Source organism: Silurus meridionalis, chromosome 11 (genome assembly GCF_014805685.1).
Source record: "Silurus meridionalis isolate SWU-2019-XX chromosome 11, ASM1480568v1, whole genome shotgun sequence".
Classification (NCBI taxonomy): domain Eukaryota; kingdom Metazoa; phylum Chordata; class Actinopteri; order Siluriformes; family Siluridae; genus Silurus; species Silurus meridionalis.
The window spans coordinates 21,738,941-21,757,402 of NC_060894.1; the positions used below are offsets into that span (position 1 = coordinate 21,738,941).

Below are 18,462 nucleotides of genomic sequence, written 5' to 3' on the forward strand. Positions count from 1 at the left end.
ATGATGACTTTCATATGTGAGGTTTTTTTTTCTTGGACCATCAATCAAACGTGCAATGATGCCATATTGTCATGGTTTTCTCTGGAACGAGGGTTAAATGATGCATATCTTATGAAATGCGTCAATGTTTTTTGCTGACAGGTTTTGAGGCACAGGACATTAATCAGGTCACTTCTGAAGGTAAGTTTAGTGCACAATGAGAATGTTAAGAGAATCGTTTATGAGAAGATGAAGCGAGTAGGTATACAGTTTGGAAGGAAAAATGATGAATATTAGTCTTGTGATTCTTTTTGTCATGTTTTGAAAGCTGGCTTTCAGAGTCATTTGGCAGATGCATCCTTATCCAGAGTGACTTACAAATGTGCTTGGAATAGTCCATCGATAAATACATTTAAATACTGGTTCATTTGGAAACACACACAAAGAACATCATCAGTCTAAATCATCAGTCTCACTTTCTGCTAGAAGAAAAGATTGTGATTTTTATTTTGCAGACGTGTTCATTTAAAGCTTTGGCGGTTTAAAGACCGATCGTAAATCAATGGTTCGGACATCTCTGGGTTACTGATCAGAAGGTCGGGGGTTGAAGCCCCAGTATAACCAAGCTACTTCTTTTGGGCTCTGGAGCAAAGCCCTTAACCCTCTGTCCTCCAGGGGCGATGTATCACGGCTGATCTTGCACTCAGACCCGTTTTCTGCGAGGAAACAATTGCACTGTGCTGTAATGTACACGTGATAAGTATATTTTTCTTATTCGGAAGCATGTTTTTCTGGTGCCCTGAGAGATGAAATGATCGGTGGAGCAGTTTTTGAGGATCGGAGGGAGCTTGGTGCATTGCAGGGTGAGATTTATTGGCAGCAGTGTTTTAACTGTGTATAGGCAGCTACAGGAAGCCAGGGGAAGGAAAAGCGATGTGGAAGAACCTCGGAAGGCTGAAAACAAGTCGTGCGGCTGAATTTTTAATCAGTTGCAGCAGTCGAGTGTCTTTTAGAAGCACATCTGCCCATAGCGTGGTGCAGTAGTCCGGATTTTGTGATGATGAGAAACAAAACAAGCACCTGAGCAGCCTGTGTGGACAAAAAAACAGCCGGATTGCAGTGCCGAAGGTGAGATCAGAGAATTGAAACAATAATGTAAGTGGATCATTTAGCACTATGATCTCACACTGTGTAAAACTGGATGTTGGTATTTAAAATCAGTGTCAAGTGAATTGTATTTTACCATTAAACTTTCTTTTCTTGCTTGTAAGGCTTCACATGAGAACCTAGCTCCAGGCTGTTCTATCTCTTTGCCCTCAGTGGTACATCTTTTTCAAGTCCCTACAGTCCCAGAAGCACGAGCACCTGCAGCGTGGTGTGATCGAGCAGGCATAATTTGCCTTCGACTCGCACTGAGGTGTTTGACGATGCTGCATGGTCGCGAGGTAGAAAAGGTGCTGCATCAGGCTTTTTACACATCGGTACAAGGTACAGCTGAGCCTTCACACTTACAGATTGATGGCCGTGGGTTGATAGTGAAGATTCTAACTATAGAACAAAAAATGTTTACAGCTGTAGCTGAGAAAAATTCAGCCCAAAAAACAACAAAGTTTTTTCCTATAGTTTCAGCAGTCCTGCAGATGCCTTGAGATACCAGGTTTTTTCTTAAAATGCAGATGATTTAATGAACTTCTACCAATATTAAAAATTATCTACATAACTTACGCTTTCTAGGAGCAAGAAGCTCATTCGACAGTTCAATTCCATTGAATAGATTTAAACTCAAACATGTTCAAATGGAAATAACACTGAATTAATGGAAAGTTTAGAAATCAAAACTAAAGGTATTGATCTTTAATAATAGCCAGAATGTGACTTTACTCATTTAAAACGTGTGAAACATCCCAATAGTTCATTTATATTTACAGATAATGTTTGTCAAATGAATCTTCTGGATGATTCGATTAAATTTGATTTGTATAGCATTTTTTTTTTACAATTGACCAAAACAGCTTGACAGAAATAAATCGATTAATATACATTTAACATTTACACACAAGTCCTCATGAGTTTATCCCCATAATCAGTGGTAATGGTGGTGAGTACAAACTTCCTGACACAATATGAGGAAGAACCTAGAAAGGAACCAGACTCAAAAGGGAAGGCATCAGCGTTAAATATCCCCATGTGTGTGACATCGAATGTTCTTTACACTTGCATCATTGAGGTTATCAACTAAAAGACCATGTTTAGAGTCTAATTTCAAGTAATATAAAGTCCAAAATCGGATTTATTTCACAGATTTTATCACATATTTTGCATGTTTTTCCCAACTACAATAAAAAAACTTTTCTGGTAGCTACTAGCACAAGCCAGAGGGTTTGCAGGAAAGTGCAGAGATGGAAAAACAAGCAGGAGAAAAAGTTTCCAGAAGAACACTAAAAAGTTCTCCTTGATTTTTGGAACAACCTACAGTACGAAAATGCAGTGTTTTTTTTCTTTAAAACTTTCCATTTCATTATTTCGAGTGCAGTAATATTCTTCATATACTGTAGATATTTATGTAAAACTGTTCCATTCAGAAGAACATTACCTTCAAATAGACTGCACTTGTTTATTCATACATTCAGAGAACCACCGGCTCCTGCGCTCATTGTTGTAATAAATGGTAATGCTTCAGTTCAGAGTAGCAACCAAAATGCAGAACTGAATATTTATATATTTATTATTTTTGATATATTATTAGCTTTATTGCTTTGTATTTCATTTGTTCATTTAAATGCATGAACATTTTGTAGGTACTTCACTACAACATCTATGATTGTATGTTGGCTGTGGAATTACTCCAGATTCTTTGGTGTTACCAAGAAAGACTTCAACTCCAGACAATCAAAAGTTGGCAATCAAGATGGTGATCGTATTTGGACATTTTGGAAATATTAACATTTTATTTGTGTTAAAAATGTTATATTGGTGCAAATACCTTCCAGGATCCGTCTGGGAATTTAATTACACATAAAATGTGTCTCAATGGAATACACTAGATGGAAAGAGTTTTGTAGACGTCTCACCATTAAATCTGAATTTGCTGTTATAACAACCTCCACTCTTCTGGGAAGATGTTCCACTAGATTTTGTGGAGATTTGAGCTACAAGGGTGTTAGTAAAGTCAGCTACTGATGTAGGTGAGAAGGTTCCTGGGGTGCAGTCAGTATGACAAATTCATCCCAAAGGTGTTCAATAGTTTTGGAGCTCTATAGCAGAAGATCTTCCAACCCAACCCATCCATGCAGAGGAGCATTCTCATGCTGGAACAGGATTGGGTGAAGGGAAAATGTAATTCTAATGCATTCTATACAATTATGGCTGGAAAATTTACGCGTCCCAATGCTGTATTTAACAACAGAATTATATATTTTAGACATTTTCAAATTATTGGTATATAAAATTCATTCCTATTGGTCTGAATATTTAGCGATATTTTATCTCACATATGAAATACACATTATTGCGTTATATATCTTGTAATCACCGTATCTTAGCTTTTAAAACCTGATGTCAGCTGTTGACTTTTCCAGACTGTAAGACTATAATACTTTATTTTCCCTGTAACTGCACAGAGAAGGGAGATGTTTATCTTCTCAACCCACCCTTAAGCTCACCAAATCCCTCAACTTAACGCAATACCTTCAAACGGTGATGCTTTTTCCCCTTCCGTTCATTAAAACAAACACCGTCTGTGACATTTGTGAGTTTCAGGATTAGCCGAAAAGGAAGAATGTAAAAGCTAGGCAGCTGCTACGCCGTTCTATCTGCTGACCTTTTTCACCTGGAGAGGAAATGAAAGAAAGGCAAAGGGACCTTTGCTAAGTGAACGTGAATTATGCCTCATGTAGGTCAGGGTAATTATGGGATATTACCATTTAATATTAGCTTAAAGCTGCATAAATCAAAGTAAGAAAAGGGCGCTTCGTCCTTGCACAGCCCAGCCTGGTATTTCCACACCACCCTGTTACGCTTCGACCATTTTGTTCCCTTCATAGATGAAAAGAAATTAAGAATCGTCTTGTTGTTCCTGGATTTAATGGGTTTTTTCACACTAATTGGACATTTTATTAGATGTAACAACCATCACACTACAAAATGACTGACATCTGTTGCTCTGTAAAATCTCTCAGTTTTTCTCTGCCTAATTTAAAAAAACATTTCTATAAGCATTGATAACCAGATATCATTTCTGTAATGGTTTATTCTCGGCACATGCTAGTTAAATGTATCAGGTACATGTGGGGAGGTGGTACAGTAGCTTAGTAGTTAAGGCCATGCCCACACTAATATGTTTTTGTTTGAAAATACATAATTTTCTCTCCGTTTTGACCTTACGTCCACACTGAGACCGCCAACAGAAAGACTTTTTTTTTTTTTTTTGGCGTCAATGCGAAAACGAAGGCTTTCGAAAACAATGATGCATTTTTTGTCATGTGACCTAGACATGTGATCATTTCAGCCAGTAAATTCTCGCTCGCTTTTGCCACTTCATACTCCCGCATTACTCGCAGTTGCTGGATTTCCTAATGCTAAATAATACATGTTTAGAGATTCATAAGATCTAGTCCATTTCAATCCCAGTGCTAAAATGAGGACTGAAGAGGTATGAATATTTATGCAAGCAATACATATTTAAATTTCACAATTTTTCCCTGGTCACCACACAAATGGAGATACTGCTTCACCTTCCATCGCTAGGTGTGGCTCCGTGTGCTTGCGTTTGCAACATTCTGCTTCACTAGAATTTCAGACATTGGACTTTGAGAACAAACAACCTCTTAATCAATACTCGAAGTAAAATTCTACAAATGCTGTTTCTCCATCATTTAACATTTAAAGGCTCTGGCATTGAGACGTAGGTGTTGAATCTATAATCAGATCACAGCTGATTTATGAATTGCTCAGGAGCTCCTGCTTCCACATCTCCAACTGAGTGTAGAAATGACATTACTCATATTCATACAATCCGGTGCTCATGATATTTCTTACCCTCTGGTGTTTGTAATGCTTTAATGATTTGTAGTCACACTCTTGGTGTCACCCAGATGAGGATGAGGTTCTCTTTCGAGTCTGGTTCCGCTCAAGAGTTCTAGAATCCTCACATTCTGTTAAGCTGCTTCGTGTCTATTGTTAAAAACGCTAAAACCGATAAATAACTGAATTCTACTTTCAACACGATGCCAAACTTGCGAGTTGTTTTCAATACATCGGTCATTAATGTCATGTCACGAGCACCACAGAAAGATGAAATCGAGAAGCTGTTATCATATAAAGCAAAGAACTCGGCGTGACTGGAACAGCGTGTGCTCGGCAACGAACGCCCGTAATTACAGCTCGCAAAGTGGGAGCGTTTGAGAGCCACTCGAAGGCCGTGGTGGTGTGTTAAACTCTGAAATGCGCTCTGCGTATTGTGGATACTTGTTTCCGGAGCCTGGAATGTAAAAGAGGAAGCGTGAGCGGTAACTTGTGATTAAACCCGAATGCACGGCCGGTGCGGCGGTTTTAAGATTTATTCTGAGAAGGATCACCATATTTATTCTTCTTATTAGTCTCTGAGTGTGCTTGTGGGAGCCACGAACCTGTATATCAGAGGAAAACACAAACGCCTGCTTTGTTGTTGATCGCCTTTGGGGCCTCAGAATAAAACATTTATGTGCAAATTAAATAAATATTTCAAACAAACCACCAAAATGACCTTAAAACCCAGGTATAGCCTGGTATGAGCTCCTACGATCCCCTTATAGCGCATTACACACACACACTTTCATACACACTCATATATTCACAACTTTGTATTATGCATTTGTTGGACCATATGCTGTAAACTGTGTGTTTATATAGAAACACAGTATATATAAAATCTAATTATGTATCTGTTTTTTAATTATGACCTGAACAAGAAATCCAGCATAATGTCCTATTAAAGTGACTCGCACTGTGAATAGATCTTCTCTTTACACAACATTAAGACTTCAAATTAGTGCAGCAAATTCTGTTATGTTGCAGCAACACAATCTTTTATTCATAAGACTGACCTGCTCCACCTGCTACAAATCACTACTGGGCTTTTTTTCAGTAGTAGAAATACAGCTGTAAAATGTGTCAACATTTACAATCTCGCACTATAGTTGGTCCGCTTCTGCTGTTCGCAAAACAGCATCTGTTCTGTTCTTCTTTCATTTTCACTACATTTCAGAGTGTGATTGTGGGAATTAGTGCCTTTTTATCCAAAAGAGTATTAGTGAGGCCACGTACTGATGTATGGTGAGGGGGTTTGGGGGTTCAGTAGGTGTTCCAGTTCACCCCAAAGGGGTTGAGGTCAGGACAGACACAGACACAGACACACATTGTCATGCTGGAACAGTGACAGTGTTTTCAGACTGTAAATGAGAGCTGGTGATTAAGACAACGCAAGACCACGTCTACAAAAACCATCAATAGTAAAATAAATGAATAAATAAATATACATTTGTGACGGCTGAAATCTGATTGGATAGAGAAGCTATGGAATAAAGAGAATAGACTATTGGGAATAATTTAATACATGTTTAGAGACATAAATAAATGAAAATGTAAGTTAGTGATTCTGAGCCTAACAGGCCCGGACACTCCTCTACTTTTATAGTGTATGCAATAATGATGTTGGCTTTATTAAATATTTGCATCCTTCCTGATATATGAATAATAATAAAAGTTGGACTAAAACAACTGGATGTTAATTTAAAACCGATTGCAAAATCAGCCGCATTGATTTAAAAATGGAATCTGACCTTTAAGTGTTATATACAGTACATAGGGTCCAAACATTACAACCTGAGAGGACACAAAATAGATGTTATAAAGGATGTAAGAGCTTATAAATATAGGTTTAATAATTATTAGTGCGTACTGATATCACAATTCTGAAAGGTACTGATATGATTTAGATGTATTTATTAATATCCTACATTAGGCTGGTTACCATCTTATAGATCCAGAGTTTTAGCCTGACGTTAGATTACTGTCTGTGCAGAGATTCGTCTCCTCATGTCTTAGGATGTTTCCTGCAAGTTCTTTGGTTTTCACCGACTTACAGTACCTACAGTATATGGGAGGTGGTAGCTGGGATAAGCATTTGACTTTGGATCCAACGGTTGTGAGTTAAAATTCCTGCCACTCCTGGGCCCCTGAGCAAGGCCTGACCCCTAAATCTGTCCAGACTTATGAATGAGGTGAACAAGTCACTCTAAATACGGACGTCTGCCAAATGCCGCAAAATGTAAATATCAGAAACATGCAGGTCATATTAAATTGGGTGTGAATGAGAGTTTGGAAGTAAATGGTGCACTGCTAGGACTGATTTAAAGGACCTTCATTCAGGAAAACAATGTGAAGTAATACACTCATGATAACTCTTGCTCTTTGCCAATCTTTGGTTTATTCTTTTTTTTTTTGCCAAACTGTCTCCATGCCTGTTTTTTTTTAATCTGGCTATCTGGTTTGTTTGTGAATCGAATGATGTTTCTGCCCATGTTTTGGATTACCGTTTTTGGATTTGTCACAGGTTGATGCCACTGCAAATTAGCCTTTTAATTAAATCAATGCAAAACAATAAGCAGGAATATAAACAGAACACAGGCAGAGGTCAGGTGATCAACTAAAATCCAAACAAACACAAAACCAGGACATGCAGGTGAAAAAACACGGAAAAGTACTTTGGAAATCCACTAAGGAAACACGGGGTAGAAAAACACAGAATAAACAAAACGCAAAAAATTCCAAAAGCGTTTGAGCAATAAGACCAAGTGACCCATGACGTCAAGTCCTCCAAGTAGAAATGTGGAAGCTCATTAGATAAGATGTTGGACTTCTGATAGGAAGTTAATGGGTTCACCACCAAGCTGCCACTGATGGGCCCTTGAGCAAGGCCCTTAACCCCTCAAATGCTCAGCTGTATAATTGAGATAACTGGACCAAAATGCCATAAATGTAAATGACCTATATAAAATACTGACATTGGAGTCTTCGTCTATAAATGTTTAATAAACACCTTGACTTTTCACCTCATTCCCTGTATTCCTGAAGTTCTGGATCCAACATGATCTTGACCAGAACTCATAATGAATGGATGAATATACACACATGAATGATGTACATCCTATAAAAGCGTTATTGTGATGTGGAAATGTTATTACTGTATCTAACATCTTACTGTAGTTTTTATAAGGCACAGAAATATTCTATCACTGTTTCCCTAGAGACGGTGAGCATGAAGCTTTAATGTAGTTATACAGACAGTCTTCTCCAGACACGTCTGATCAGATGTTTTGTGATTAACTAAACTGTTTGACAGGAAACTCAGACTTATTGCACTATTGACCTGAGATCGTCTAACACTGTCTACTGCGATGTAATGAGTTACTCTCGCCGAAGACTTCGTTTCTCCTCGTCACTGTGTGACTGTTCAGATGCCCACTTTAGATCCACACTGGAAGGAGAGAGAGAGAGAGAGAGAGAGAGAGAGAGAGAGAATAGGAACAAAGAAAAAGAAATACAGAAAGGCATAATAAGAGAGAAGGCATGAGAATCAGCAAGAAAAAGAAAAAGACAGAAGTGAGGGAGTCTAAGACAAAGGGAAATATAGAGACAGAGATAGAGACAGGGGAATATAGACTAATAGACAGGCAGATTGAAAAACAGAGAGAGAGAGAGAGAGAGAGAGAGAGAGAGAGAGAGAGAGAGAGAAGAATAAAAGTAAGAAAAAGGAATTATAGAAAGGCATGGAGAAAGAGAAAGCATGAGACAGCATGAAAAAGACAAAGGAGAGAGAGAGCGAGAGAGAGAGAGAGAGAGAGAGAGAGGGATGGAGACAGACAATGTAGAGAGACTGTTTTCCTTTAAGCCCTCTGTGTTTGGTGAAGTGATGTGGAGATGGAAACATAGTTGTTTGATTTCTTCTCATGTTCAGGTTTTAACAGAGACATGCCCAGGCCTGAGGTTAGAGACTCAATTCACAGCATGCATGTCGACTGTCAGAGGAAACAAAGGGAAAATACTTATGAAGACAGAAGGAGAAAAAACAGAAAGGACGAATAAATGCTCTATTAGATTCTACAGTATCACTAAACACACATTGTTCAGTCTTTTCATTAACTGTTTTTAACACAAAATGTTGAATGCGCTTGTAAATATTGAGTTCTAAATAAGATCTAGAATGAGAACGAGAAAGGCAGAAAAATACTTCGTAAAGCAGCAAAGAAACAAATAAATAAATAAAAATACGGAATTGTCAAAAAAAATGGAACAGACCTGAGCATTAAGGTCATGTGACAAGAACAACCAATGACAGGAGAGCGGTCGCAATTATGAAGACTAAATGGAACGTCATATCCTCTGAGTGGTAAGTGGTAGATCAGTGGATAGCATGTTTTAATCAGAAGGTCATGAGATCAAATCCCAGCACCACTAAGCTGCCACTGTGGGGCCCCTGAGCAAGGCCCTTAACCCTCAATTGCTCAGCTATATGAGATAACTGGATCAGGCATCATGTAATGGTGATGGGTAATGTGACTCAAAAGAAAGAGTCGTCTCAAAGAGTGATTCGTTTCTTTTCTGAGCAAAACTTCGCAAAAGCTCCATAGGTCATGTACAGGAAGCAGAATTGAGGATTTTGCTCTCAACTTTTTAAGTCTGAGTGGTTCGTTCTTTTGTCACGTGAATCCCACAGATGCTACACAACGCAATAGATAATATTTTTGGTCCGAATCTTGACATTGTTACAATAAATTATAGGAGTCACATGACAAAAGAAGTAACGACTCTGACCAGAAGATTTGAGAGGTGAAGCTACTCATTCTGTTGATCATCATTTGTCCTTAGCCGCAATGGATCTGCTTATCGAAAAGCACTAAATGAAATAAATGACTCAAAAAAGATTCTGATGAACGAGATTCAAAGAACCATGTCACTAAAATGTCTTCCCATCAGTAGCATGTACCATATAATCTCTGAATAAGATGTTACTATAGAAATGATAACGTGAAAACATCCATTAACATAGAGCTAATCAATCAACACTTTTTCGACCAATCAGAATTCAGCATTGGGACGATGCTGTTGCATGATTCTCTAAATTACTGTTGTTTTGTCACTATGAGAATACTTTTACTCACTTTTATTGAGAGCCGTATCCTCGGCAGGTAATTCATCTTAGCCCAAGCATTTTCTGGATATCTTTAGGGAATAGGAAAAAAAAAAAAAACAGAAAACCAAGAGGAAGCTCAGAATATAACCATTGGGACCCTGAAGCGGTGAAGCAGCTGTGCCACGTCATAACAAGGACTTTGTATAATCATTATAAAGTGAAAAGTCGCAATGATGTTTTCAATTAACGGAATCTCATTTCAGCTACATTGCGAAACGTAAACAGTGACACGGTACTTACTGTATAATCATTCCTGTATTTATACGCAGCACTTGTGGCTTTAATGTGACACTTAAGTGTGTTCGGACTGCTTTTATAACTCTGCAGGCCTACATTTTGTCCCTGAGCGTCGGCGTCTGTGTCCGTTCGGAACAGCTGGTGCATAGCGATGTGCTCTGCTCTCAATTCAGGGCCCCGCTAGAAGAATTAATAAGCATGGCAGGCAGCCATATGAGGCACACAAGGGCTATAATGCTATCTTCTCATTTTATAAAGAGCTCCCTATGTATCAGCGAAAAAAGAGCAGCGGAAAACCACATTCGCTGTTTTTACGGCAGTCGGGAGACCTCGACGCGTTCGCTGCAGCTTCTGCCATGATCGTCGTCGAAAAGAATGAATAAATATATAAAACTCCATGATGTGGCGTTGAAACGTCCATTTGGAAGACATATTTCCATCACGGTGTACCCCGTCCTGTTTATGTGACTCGGCATGTCTATAAACCGGTGTCATTTCAGCTACACTGAAACACAGAGACATAACGAGACACGGGGTAGAGGATTAAAAAAAATCTTAAAAAGAAAAAACATCAGGTAATACCTCCGAGACTTGGATATGATGAAAGATATGATTTGGTGTCCCGTATCGGTCATGATTATACGTGCACCTACGCAGACAAAAAACAAGCTGAAAATAAAAAACAACACTAGCAAGAGCACAACAACCGTACACACAGACTGCTGTAGTTGTGTGGTCGTCTAATGACATGAGCTGAACCATGTTTTGACCAGAAATCTGCTTTAGAGCTGAGCCACGAGGGAGGAAAGGGAATGAGGGAACAAAGAAATCTGACTTTAAAGAGCTCCGTTCATATACTTCAATCTAAATCTATAAACTCTGGTTTTCTTCCCCTGGTATTGCAATATGATGAAATACATTGTGGTCAACACCAAACCGAGTGGCTCCGTTATGGAAAGTGTATGAGCAACATTCTGCAATCACAGAAGCTATAAATATACCCGAAAGAAAAGGCATGCTCCACTGGCCGGAATTGATCTTTATTTGAGCTCCACACTGGAAATATGTTCACACTTCCTTTTTTCTTCCTTTCTTTCGCCTTCTGACGCCGCTGAAGAAAACACGCGATACGTCCATGGAATAAATGATGAATGGGCTCCTGAAAGACGACATCTATCTACAATTTATTTTTGTATTGTAAGAAATCATTGTAATAAATAAGCACAGCAGTTTAGCATGAGACGTCTATCCTGTCTATCTTTCGCTCATATGGGCAGCGATTTCACACTGTTATTCTCTCCATCATTAGTATTTTTGCCGGGTTTCAGTTTTGCCAGTCTGTTGTAGACCTAATGAGCCGCCTGTGACTGCTGTGATCTGAACTTTCTGTGGACTACTACAAATATACAGACTGTGATCCTGAATAAAGAGGATGTTAAAGTGTGTGTTTGTGGTGCCTTGGGAAAACCCTTCATTTAAACATTTTATTCTGGATCTACAACGAGAGAGAGAAAGAGAAAGTGAGAGAGAGAAAGAGAGAGAGAGAGAGAGAGAGAGAGAGAGAGAGAGAGAGAGAGAGAGAGAGAGAGAGAGAGAAAAACGCTATATCAGAACTGTGAATTTGTAGCCTTCAGTTGTTTTCCAGACCCTCACTGGGTCAATACATTTACAAAGATTGGATCAATTTACTCATTTGGGTTTTTGAATCTTGTTTAGCAAAAGAAACACCTAATTTCTTATCTGTTAATTTGAGCAGAATTCAATGAAAATTTAACCACTGTACATTTTTTATTTGGGGATCGTAATTTTTCATTGTAATTTTTATTATATATAGAAAATGTTTATTGATTTGTAAAGACGCACACCTCTCTATAGACGGCCTCCCAGCCGACAACCTATATCAGAGCAAAAACCAAGCCATGAGGTCAAAGGAACTGCCTGCAGAGCTCAGAGACAGATCTGGAGAAGGCTTCAAAAAGATTTCTGCTGCACTGAAGATCCCCAAGAGCACAGTAGCCTCCATAACTTTCAAATGAAAGCAATGTGGTGACAACCAGGACTCTTCCAAGGGCTTGTCGCCTGGGGGTGGGGGGCTTCAGTACTTAACTGTATCTAAACTTTGTTTTTACACTAAAAAAATTTTTTTTACTCCCGTTCACTATATTAAAGTTATATCGTCATTTAAGTCGATATTCGATATACTCGCTTTTCATTTCAGTAATTCATCTACATGCTGTATTCAGATAAAAACTAGTTTGATAGTTTAAAACCCTTTGACTTTTTTCCCTCCTTTGTGAGACGAGCAGAAATCCCATGCATCCAGCAGAAAGCGTAAATTATTCATTATACTTAAAATTAATTGGAACATCAAATTTAAAATAAAAATAAACGCCTATGCGCTTCAAATCTAAACTCCATTACGATTCTACACTAAGCTCTTTTTTTTAATAGGTGTTACCCAGATAAATTTCAGGGGTTAAGCTCCTACTTGAATAAGATTAAAGAGTTCCTGTTGGCTTCTGGTTTTGCCTGTAAATGCCTTGGCCATCTCCTCAACATATGTTCCTACTTCCCCGACTCTCTAGTAAACAACGTCGGCTGCATGTATGACACATGGAGGGATGCATGGCCCTTTCATAAACACGGCTCGAGAGGGAGAAAAATCTCCAAGTGGTTCTAATGAGCAAATATTTACTCTGAAATTAAGTAATTCTGAAACCCTGAGGCCAGTGTAAGCAGTCACACATACTGTAAAAGATGCAAGAGATCTGGCAGACATCAGTTTCCATATGAAGTGTGGCCTTGAGATGATTGATAGTGTTGATAAGCATCTGCGATGCCAGCGATGTGCACGCTTTAATGTTTCAGAAGGCACAGCTGCGAATAAAACTGCAGGATCTTTGACATAAACAACACATGAAACGTAGTGGATTTGGTCGGATTAGAACTAATTTGGACACCACAAACATTGGGGGGGTCCTGTCTGTTTTGGCTGGCCATTCTGCACTATACAAGCCATTTCTCATGCTGCACAAAAACCGATCTACTGGCATATGGTGCAGAGTTACTCTGTAGCTAAGCACAGCAGGAATGATGGAACCCATGGATCCTATGCAATTATAGGGCTTTGTCATGAAATGCTATTATTTGTTATGCAGCAAAGGCGTGGAGTGGACGCAAGTATGGGAAAATTTAAATAAAGTCCAAAAACAAATGAATAAAACCAAATACACAAAAATATAAACCTGAAGTTAAACACGAGCAAAAAGCAAAAGCAAGACACAATTATGGGAGGAACAGTGATGAACTGTAACGAATGGACATTCGGTGTTGAGAATCCTTTTGGAGTCTGGTTTCTCTTAAGGTTTCTTCCTCATGAAGTCTCAGGTAGATTTTCCTTGCCAAAATCGCCACTGGCTCACTCATGAGGAACATCTAATAAGGTATATACATTTCCTGTGAAAAGGTTCATGATTTTTGAGACACATCTTATTTCTATGGAACAGTCAGGGTCATGTAACAGTATTCGTTTTCATCAGACTGTCTCAGTAGGTGTTTGGTGAATATATGTAGCTATGTCACGTTTCAATTCAAGTGCACATGTGGAGAACATGCTAACCCATATACATGTAGGTTACATGGTGAAAGGAATCTTGAACCAACATGGCCACAATTCCATACTTCAACACCTTGCAATTCAGTCTGAACTGTGGTTCATTGGAAACAACTTCACCATACAATGTTTATTTAGAGAGCAAACATCTGGAGTGCTGTCTATAATGGAACTGCCCAGTCACCGCACCTACATCCTATTGAACTTCTCTGGAATGAACGGAACACGAGAAAGCAAGAAATCTCTAATAAGTGAAGAACTTCCTGGTATCTTCTGGTAAGTTTTACAAGAGTCACAGCTCAGCTGAATGTTTGGAGAAACAATTTTCTAAATACCGAAAGTGTGTAAAGCTGTTTTTCGTGCTAAGGGAAGATTTTTTTCCACTGAAAATAATTTTCCAGACAAAAACCCAAAGCTTGAAATGTTGCCTAAAATTTCCTCGTAAAATGTAAACGATTTTTGTCAGTCAGAATAGAACTTGACAACCATAAACGAATCCAAGTTGTTATAAAGATGTGGTGAAATTCCAATCTCATGTTCTTTTCTCAGTGCATACACAGTGTATATACACTTTTTATTTATTTTTTATTTATTCCGAGCTCTATAAATCTCAGTTTATCCATATTTTTCCATTAGCATCTCTCAGACCTGGTTAAATTAAATGTAATGAAACCCTGCACAAATTATCGACTGTGCCAAATTGGTTTCATTTGTGACAATTTACCATTGAAAGACAAAAAATGAGGTCATTATCGATCCTCCTGATTAATAATCTTTATATTATACAGTACAAAACCTCGTTGTTAGAGGACTCTCTGGCCTGAGGCGCTCTCAGCAATACAACCGAGTCCTCACACATTTACGGTGTCATTATAGCCTGGAGCAGATGTTTGCACCAAAATGGGCCTGACCGGGGGGCCCTGTAACAGCCTCCAGAACACACAGCACATGGACTGTAAAGGAAAGGAAATGGTTTTAGAGAGTAAAGCAAAAGACTGAAGCTTTTTCTGGAAACGGTTGCGTCTGGCCTGTTCGAGATTCACTGTGAAATGTATGAGGAGCTTCCATAAAGATTGGTTAATAGATTAAGATGAAGATAGATGAAGATTATGGACCTTTAAAGAAGCAAACATCGCGAACCATCTAGAGACGTACCAGTGCCAATTGGATCCCACTACATATGTGGAGTTTTGACATTGGACCTCCTGGAGTGTTTAAAGGCTCTGGCATGGAGAAGTTGATGTTGGATCTGTGATGATCACAAATGTTGAGCTCAGTAGCTCCTAGTTTTATAACCATGAAGACTTAAAGACTGTAGAAAGAACATTATCTATAATCACACACTCCAGTGCTCATGTTAGTTCTCACTCTCCAGTGTTCTGTATTGTTGAAAGATTTATGATCAAACTCTTGATGTCACCCAAATGAGGATGGGTTCCCCTTTTGAGTCTGGTTCCTCTCAAGGTTTCTTCCTCATAACATCTAAGGGAGTTTTTCCCTGCCACAGTCGCCACGGCTGCTCATCAGGGATAAATACACACCGTTCACCTTAATTCTGTAAAGCTGCTTTGAGACAATGTCTGTTGTGAAAAGCGCAATAGAAATAAACTTGACTTAATAGAAAAGTTTATCTACAGAAACCAGAAATAACAAAAGATCTGAAATGCTCCTCCTGCATATGTAAAGCACAGAAGCAAACAAGTGCATGTATGATATACGGTATAGCATTTAAATTATTGATTTATTTCTCAGTATATATAGAATAAAAAAGCATAATATATCCGAGCTGAGTGAACGTTCTGCTAATATTACTGAAGCAGCATATGGAGTCGAGGGCAAGTTTGTGACAGAATTTCATTTACAGGAACAAGAAGTTTGAATATTTATAGTGTGCACATTTAAATTATGTTCAAACATGACATTTGCCTTGAGGAATTTCTTCTCAAATAACTTGGATGTCCAGATTTCACTCTTAGAAATTTACCCAAATGTGTTTTATATCCTCTGAACAGCTTTTAGATATTTTCTCCCTGTTGTAAACCTACACATTCATTTTTTTTTTCTGGTATTTCTGTCTTCATTTTTTCCACTCTATTTTTCGACATATTTGTTATCATTTTATGAGATGTCTTGACCTACAGTACCTTCTTTGTCAAGAAATTGAGAAGGTCAGGGTTTAATATCCCGTTAGATTTTTTTTTTTTTACTTGTTTTCTTCTTTATTACACTCACATTTCATTTTTAAACGTTTAGTTTTTAGGCGTGCAAACTTTATATATATTCAGACGATCACATTTTGCAATCAGAAAGCATTAGCAGGATTTAGACAAAATGGCAATTATCACCATTTGCAAATGCATAAAATTGCTTTCATCGGTTTCTGTTTTATTTTTCCAGACTAAAGATGACCTCAACACCTCAGTAAACCGCATATAAAATACTCCGAGCTTCAAAAATGCAAAATTGCTACATATACTATACACTAAAAGGTATTAAATCTTCTTGTTAAGAAAATAATATACTTTTGAGTACGTAAGCACTGAGACATACCAACACAACTACCACTTTATCTTATCTAATATATTTATCTTATTTTATAGTGAGTTTTTTCTATTTCATGCACAATTTTGTGAGCAGCTCATCAGTTTTACGTTTCACTGCAAGTTGTATTCTGTATATAACGATGTTTGTGACAAACAGAAATCTTGAACCTTGGAACAAATTGTTCCATAGTTACACACACTGTCACCATTAACCAACTCCAGCTTTTCTTTATTCCGTATTTCTTTTAGAATTTATTTTACCAGGCCCTGGATTTATTTTTCAACAATTAATTTTAATGCTATGTGCAATGAGCATATCTAGAGATGGTTTCACACACATGAGCTGTTGAGGGTTAAGTCCAAAATCTTAAAACACTGAACTACCACATCCCTCAGTAGACCTTTGCGATACTCGTTTCAATATAATATGATTTGAAACACACATTCCAATCTCAGATAGTATTTAAAGCAGATAGTAGGTGCATTGGGACACACCATTGGAATCAACTCCAGATCTTTTATCTCAAACAATGTGAAAAAGAATGGAATATGTACATAAACATTCCTAAATGGAAATAGATTGGAAAACCAAAATTCTACACTTACACTTTAATTGCTTCATTTCAAATCCATTTTGTTGGTATATAAAGGTGACAAATCCGTCCAAATACTTATGGAGCAGGTATTTTCGCTTCTGCTCGTTCTCACCTGCACCTGTGTCTCATTAACCTTGTAATCATGGCCTGTGTCTTCGCTCCCTGTTTTTCCTTTACGCCTTTGTAAAGCTTTGCTATTTCTGAGCCTCATTTCCTGCTGGTGTGTTTATTTAGAAATTCCTGTATTGCCATATCTTGGACCTTATCTGCCTGTTTCCAATGTCTACTATGAAACTGTGAATTGGGGTTCATGTTTTGCCTGCTGTGTGTGTTTGTGTGTGTGTGTGTGTGTGTGAGAGAGTCAGAGTTTGGAATTTTGACCCTTAAGATGATTACATGTGATGGAAACACAGAAAATAACCATATTGAGCACACTGTGGCTTTGCCTCTGTTGCGTCTACGGATGCATACAGGGTTCGGCTAATTTTCTACAAATGGCTGCACGAAAATAAACAGAAAATTGCGTGGGACGATTTTGTTATATGCCTTCTCATTTATCCATCACACAAACACACACACACACACACACACATTATATATATATATATCAGTATATACTGCATACAAGTCCTCCGGGAGAACCTCAAGTCAAAAATACAATCTGTTTTGGTTTTGTCTGGACAGTCAGGGTCTCTGTGGAGTACAGTTTTGTGCCTGAGGATAAGTAATGTTCTCCTGGTTCTCTCTTCCATCACAAAGAGAATTAACAACAGGCTCTGACTTCCACACCTATTCACATAAAACCAGGAACTCTTTATATACCATGTACAAAGGTTTTCCTTTACATTCTCAGGGGTGTGTCTTCATTTACCTATTAAAAGAAAGAGGATACGATCTTTACAACACAGCACTCGAATGTAACGAGTCGAAGAAATCGGAGTCGGCGCAGGTGACACTCTCGCACCTGTTTAAACACCAAGATACCATCTAAAGACAGTTTGCTTCGGTTGGTTTCCCTACAGAACAACATAAGGAAAAACTCTGACCACAAAGGATGCCTAGGAGCACAGAAACAATCCTCCAAGATCATGGATCTGGATAGTACCACGTTTTAAATTTACACATCCAAAACCTCTGAGACACAGTGTCCTGCTGTGGCCACCTCGGAGCCCGTGTCTCCAAAGACTGCCTGATGTGATTCATGTTCTTCTGACGGTATTATGAAAGCGGTAGTGTGTTTGGAAGTGCCTCGGGGCGCGGAGC

The 18,462-nt window shown here is 38.4% G+C and overlaps 1 long non-coding RNA gene across 1 annotated transcript; it reads right to left on the bottom strand.

The window, feature by feature from the left end:
* Positions 1-462: 462 nt before the first annotated feature.
* LOC124393795 lies at positions 463-17,717 on the bottom strand. Its single transcript, XR_006927380.1, has 3 exons — positions 17,210-17,717; positions 1,223-1,527; positions 463-1,068 (listed from the first exon to the last, which is right to left on the bottom strand). It is a non-coding gene; the product is annotated as an uncharacterized LOC124393795 (long non-coding RNA).
* Positions 17,718-18,462: the final 745 nt, after the last annotated feature.